Below are 6,663 nucleotides of genomic sequence, written 5' to 3'. Positions count from 1 at the left end.
AAGCTAGAACTAACTATCTTACCCAGGACCGCCGAAGCAGTGTGGACCAGGGGAGGACTATACTTTATACTTCACACACTAGCCATACTGAAGTCTTCACTTGGTTGAAGCGCTGAACTACGGCGGGGTAATCGTTTACAGGTTATAATCATATAGCTGCATGCTCATTAGTAGATAATGGAATATTGTATGGCAATATGAGCATGCCCAAGTGATGACTTTGTTTCAAGCTCAACAGGTAGGGTATTGAGTCCTCTTCCACATAGGGCAAGCTAGAATGAACTATCTTACCCAGGACCGCCGGAGCAGCGTGGACCAGTGGAGGACTATACCTTGTCCATTACACCACAGTATTAAGTATTGTGTCCTCTTCCACATAGGGCAAGCTAGAATTAACTATCTTACCCAGGACCGCCGAAGCAGCGTGGACCAGATGAGGACTATACTTTATACTTCACACCACAGTTTTGAGTACGCCTTGCATAAAGTATCTAGTTTGAACCACGAGGGCTCACAATGTAGAACCGCGAGGGCTCTAGTACCGATTCTCTCGGTACGGCTTGGTCCGTGTTCCTTTATGCTTGTACTCTAAGTATTAAGTATTGTGTCCTCTTCCACATAGGGCAAGCTAGAACTAACTATCTTACCCAGGACCGCCGAAGCAGTGTGGACCAGGGGAGGACTATACTTTATACTTCACACACTAGCCATACTGAAGTCATCACTTGGTGGGGGTGAACTACGGCGGTATCTATCGTTTTGGTTCGGTCTATATAGGGTCGCTTGCATGCTCATTCGAATATAATGTAATTGTGTATGGCAATATGAGCATGCCCAAGTGATGACTTTGTTTCAAGCTCAACAGGTAGGGTATTGAGTCCTCTTCCACATAGGGCAAGCTAGAATGAACTATCTTACCCAGGACCGCCGGAGCAGCGTGGACCAGTGGAGGACTCTATACTTTATACTTCACACCACAGTATTGAGTACGACTTGCATAAAGCCCCTAATGAGAACCACGAGGGCTCTCTCAATGTAGAACCACGAGGGCTCTAGTACCGATTCTCTCGGTACGGCTTGGTCCGTGTTCCTTTATGCTTGTACTCTTAGAAAGTCTCAACCCGGAGGTCTTGACTTTGATTGTCATAGTTGGACTACGACGGGGCATCCGACCATTGCTGATCGAACACCCCTGATTCACCATCTTTCGGGTAGGCGGTACGCGTACCTCCGGACGCGGAAGTCTCAACCCGGAGGTCTTGACTTTGATTGTCATAGTTGGACTACGACGGGGCATCCGACCATTGCTGATCGAACACCCCTGATTCATCATCTTTCGGGTAGGCGGTGCGCGCACCTCCGACGCGGAAGTCTCAACCCGGAGGTCTTGACTTTGTATTGTCATAGTTGGACTACGACGGGGTATCCGACTCATCGAATACCCCAGAAGCACACCATCTTTCGGGTAGGCGGTACGCGTACCTCCGGACGCGGAAAGTCTCAACCCGGAGGTCTTGACTTTGGTTGTCATAGTTGGACTATGACGGGGCATCCGACCATTGCTGATCGAACACCCCTGTTACACCATCTTTCGGATAGGCGGTGCGCGACACCACCGACGCGGAAAGTCTCAACCCGGAGGTCTTGACTTTGTATTGTTGGATAGTCCTCTTCCACTATAGGGCAAGCTGGAAATATTCCATTTTACCCAGGACTGCCGAGGCAGCGTGGACCAGGGGAGAACTTCACGGAATCTTCAGGCATCCATGATTGCCATAGTGCGTAAGCCGCCGCTGTGCGCGTCAACTCGTTCCCCGTGAGGAGGAGTCTAGCCGCCGCTAAAAGACGAAGCATTAAGTGTCCTCATTCCACTATAGGGCAAGCTAGAATTAACTATCTTACCCAGGACCGCCGAAGCAGCGTGGACCAGGCGAGGACTATACTTTATACTTCACACCACAGTATTGAGTACGACTTGCATAAAGCCCCTAATGAGAACCACGAGGGCTCTCTCAATGTAGAACCACGAGGGCTCTAGTACCGATTCTCTCGGTACGGCTTGGTCCGTGTTCCTTTATGCTTGTACTCGCGGAAAGTCTCAACCCGGAGGTCTTGACTTTGATTGTCATAGTTGGACTACGACGGGGCATCCGACCATTGCTGACCGAACACCCCTGATTCATCATCTTTCGGATAGGAGGTGCGCCCACCTCCGACGCGGAAGTCTCAACCCGGAGGTTCGGACTTAGAGTTTTTCCCATTTAAAAGTTTTTCTCTTAGCCATACTGAAGTCATCACTTGGTGAACGATTGAACTAGGGCGGGTTAATCGTTTATAGGTATCATGTGGTTTGCATGCTCTCTTAGGTTAAGGTCATGTGGTTGGCTATCGAGCATGCCCAAGTGATGACTTTGTTTCACGCTTGCTTGATTTCTTCATGATTCCCTGTTATATAGTGTAATCATTCGAGAACAGGGAATCTTTGGTTTTGCTCAACAGGTATTTAATGTCAACTTGGTATCTAGATCGCATTAAGTCTCAACCCTTAGGTTCGGACTTGTATAGTGACATCTTGTTACGGTCTTGAGTCTCAACCCGCAGGTTCGGACTACTTAGTGTTTGATCGAATATAATATGGCAACTTGTGCCTAAGTCTCAACCCGCAGGTTCGGACTTCTGTTTATTTGGCCAATGTATGTATAAGGCAACTTGTGCCTAAGTCCGAACCTGCGGGTTCGGACTTGTGTATTTGTTCGAAGTCATGTATAAGGCAACGTGTGCCTAAGTCTCAACCCGCAGGTTCGGACTTGTTAGTGTTTCGTCAAGTTTCATATGGCAACTTGTGCCTAAGTCTCAACCCGCAGGTTCGGACTTGTGTATTTGTTCGAAGTCATGTATAAGGCAACTTGTGCCTAAGTCTCAACCCGCAGGTTCGGACTTGTGTATTTGTTCGAAGTCATGTATAAGGCAACGTGTGCCTAAGTCTCAACCCGCAGGTTCGGACTTGTTAGTGTTTCGTCAACTTTCATATGGCAACTTGTGCCTGAGTCTCAACCCGCAGGTTCGGACTTCTATAGTGTTTCGTCAATTATCATATGGCAACTTGTGCCGAAGTCTCAACCCGCAGGTTCGGACTTCTATAGTGTTTCGTCAATTATCATATGGCAACTTGTGCCGAAGTCTCAACCCGCAGGTTCGGACTTCTGGAAGGATCACTTGGCCACTAATGATCCTTCCGCAGGTTCACCTACGGAAACCTTGTTACGACTTTTACTTCCTCTAAATCATCAAGTTCGGTCAACTTCGATAAAGCAGACGCGGTTCACGAGGATCCAGCGAACGATCATCTCCAAAGACCTCACTAAATAATCCATCGGTAGTAGCGACGGGCGGTGTGTACAAAGGGCAGGGACGTATTCAACGCTGGCTGATGACCAGCACTTACTAGAAGTTCCGAGTTCATATGGACCATTGCAATCCATAATCCCTACTAAGTGAGTATTTGAGTGATTTCCCGTTCCTCTCGGAATAGGAGACACGCTGCTACCCACATTGTAGCACGCGTGTAGCCCAGAACATCTAAGGGCATCACGGACCTGTTATCGCTCGATCTCATTTTGCTAAACACAAATTGTCCTGCTAAGCAGCGTACCGTAAGTGCACTTGCGCACACGAACAGCGAAGGTGTCAGGTCATACTCCACCGAAAGGTCCTAACCCGTTCCAATCGGCATCGACGCATTAACGCTGACTGCGTTCTAGTTAGCATATGTGAGTCACGTTCGTTATCGGAATTAACCAGACAAATCAATCCACGAACTAAGAACGGCCATGCACCACTACCCTTAAATTTGAGAAAGAGCTATTAATCTGTCTCACCTCCATAAGTTCGGACCTGGTAAGTTTTCCCGTGTTGAGTCAAATTGAACCGCAAGCTCCATTTCATTGTGGTGCCCTTCCGTCAATTCCTTTAAGTTTCAACTTTGCAACCATACTTCCCCCGGAACCTGACTTTGGTTTCCCGGAAGCTACTGAGAGCACCTGGTTGTAGCGTCTCCCAATTGCTAGTTGGCATCGTTTACGGTTAGAACTAGGGCGGTATCTAATCGCCTTCGATCCTCTAACTTTCGTTCTTGATTAAAGAAAGCATCCTTGACAAATGCCTTCGCTTTAGTTAGTCTTACGACGGTCTACGAATTTCACCTCTCGCGCCGTAATACTAGTGTCCCCAACTACTTCTGTTAATCATTACCTCCGGTCTGAGTACAAACCAATGAAAGATTAGACCAAGGTCGTATTCCATTATTCCATGCAAGATTATTCTAGGGCGTTTGGGCACCCTGCTTTAAGCACTCTAATTTGTTCAAGGTAAACGTGAGCGGTCGAGCTCTATGTTACACTTGCACCCGTTGAAGGGCACACCATGACACAGACTTGGTGCCCTACCACACCATTGAGTCGCAACCAGATTCCGACTTGGCCCACCGACCACGGGTTGACCGGGTCGGCGGAGCCGGACTGTGTTGGACAAGTATCAACTTCGAACGTTTTAACCGCAACAATTTTAATATACGCTAGTGGAGCTGGAATTACCGCGGCTGCTGGCACCAGACTTGCCCTCCACTTGATCCTCGTAGAAGGATTTATGCTCTACTCATTCCAATTATGAAACATCATTAAAGAGTTTCATATTGTTATTTCTCGTCACTACCTCCCCGTCCCGGGATTGGGTAATTTACGCGCCTGCTGCCTTCCTTGGATGTGGTAGCCATTTCTCAGGCTCCCTCTCCGGAATCGAACCCTGATTCCCCGTTACCCGTTGCAACCATGGTAGTCCTCTATACTACCATCCATAGTTGATAGGGCAGATATTTGCGAGATCTGTCGTCGGTGCGAGACCATACGATCAGCATCATTATCCAGACTTCAACTCAATGACACGGAGAACCCGCGATTGGTTTGACTAATAAGTGCACCAGTTCCCGCGAGGGTCCTGGCATGTTGCATGTATTAGCTCTAGATTTTCCACAGTTATCCAAGTAACTAGGTTGATGATCTCGTAAATTATAGCTGTTATACTGAGCCTTATGCGGTTTCACATTAAATCTGTTTGTACTTAGACATGCATGGCTTAACCTTTGAGACGAGCGTATATTACTGGTAGGATCAACCAGAATTCCGACTTTGCGTTCGAATGTTCATTGTCCCATTGCACCCGGAGGAGCAAACACCACGTTCTATATGTTGTCAAGTCCGGTAGCACACGGGAGGCGAGCCCCCGTGCGAACCTCATTGCCCTCGTATCACACACACCCGATGCACCGGACAGGCACTTGAGCGGCATTCGACTCCGCTAAGCGCTCGTGCGCCCGATTGTGCATGCGCTGACGGGGCCTTCATACCCCTACCACAGCGACCTTATGCCAAACTTCCATGAATACTTAGGTGAGCTGACAAGGGCCTTCATTTCCCTACCATCAACTAAAGGACACGCTAGGCGCGTCCGATCATTGCAACTGCGGGGCTTTCATACCCCAATCACCACAGTACGCAATTCACCAGAGTTTAATCACAACCCCCCCGGACATGGCACACTATTAACTTGCAACAAAACTTAGTGTGTGCCGGGCACATCGGTTCCACAAAATCATTCCCGATGTACCCCAATTGGGGTTGTGAACGCATCCATGGTCCTCTGACACACCCAACCAAGCGTGGATACTACATACCTCAAACACCCAGTACACTAACAGACAAATCAACATATGGTTGCTTTCCCCCAGACATTTGCCAATCACTTGGCACCCGGACGGGAACTCGCTCCTGATTGCGCCATTGCCACCCATTTGCCAAGAGCGAGTTCTGTATGTAGATTTCATTTGGAAAGACAACCGTGTACTGGATATTCTATCCGACGATTACAGATGACGAGTACGAGACTCGACTACACTCACGGATAATACATTTTGGGTCGAGATTGCTTTCGGGGTTTTCGATTGGTCTTGCGCTTGTAAACGTATAACTCTGACTTGTGGTAACCTCGGTATGTTAGTCGATCACGTGGATGTGAACTGGTAGGGGTGAGCAATCTGTTCACTTGCACTCTGGATAGGAATATGGTGAGCGCTATAGGTTAAAGATCATGGTATGGTTCCATCGTGATGACTTTCGTTAGATAGTAGGATGTTTGGATAGTTATAACGTTTTTGGCCATTTGTTCATAGTGTTCGGTTCATTGAGGAATTCGATTGGTCTTTGCTTCACACACGTGGTCGATCACTTGGATGTGAACTAGGGTGAGAATAAGGTGTTCACTAGTGCTCTTAGGTTTTGGATCAGTACTGAGCACTTGATTGGTTTCGCATAATATGTATCCATAGTGATGACTCTTTCCAGCTTAAGATTTCGTTACCGGTTTCGAATCCTCCCCACGTTCGCTTTTACTTGGTTAGGTTTTCGAGTGTAGATTTGAAAGCAATCTCATGTATGTATCCCATCTGATATAAGCCACTGACAGTTCATGTCACCTCGTTCAACTCTCGCTGGGTCACAGAAGTATGTTACTGCGCCCATTATCCCTACTCGGATAGGTTCGGTTCGTTCGTTTTATACTACGGTGAGTAAACTCAATTTGTGCATCGCATAGCCATGGAAAGCAAGCTTT

This window comes from Anopheles coustani (genome assembly GCF_943734705.1).
Source record: "Anopheles coustani chromosome X unlocalized genomic scaffold, idAnoCousDA_361_x.2 X_unloc_69, whole genome shotgun sequence".
Taxonomy (NCBI): Eukaryota; Metazoa; Arthropoda; class Insecta; order Diptera; family Culicidae; genus Anopheles; species Anopheles coustani.
This window is presented reverse-complemented; position numbering follows the sequence as displayed.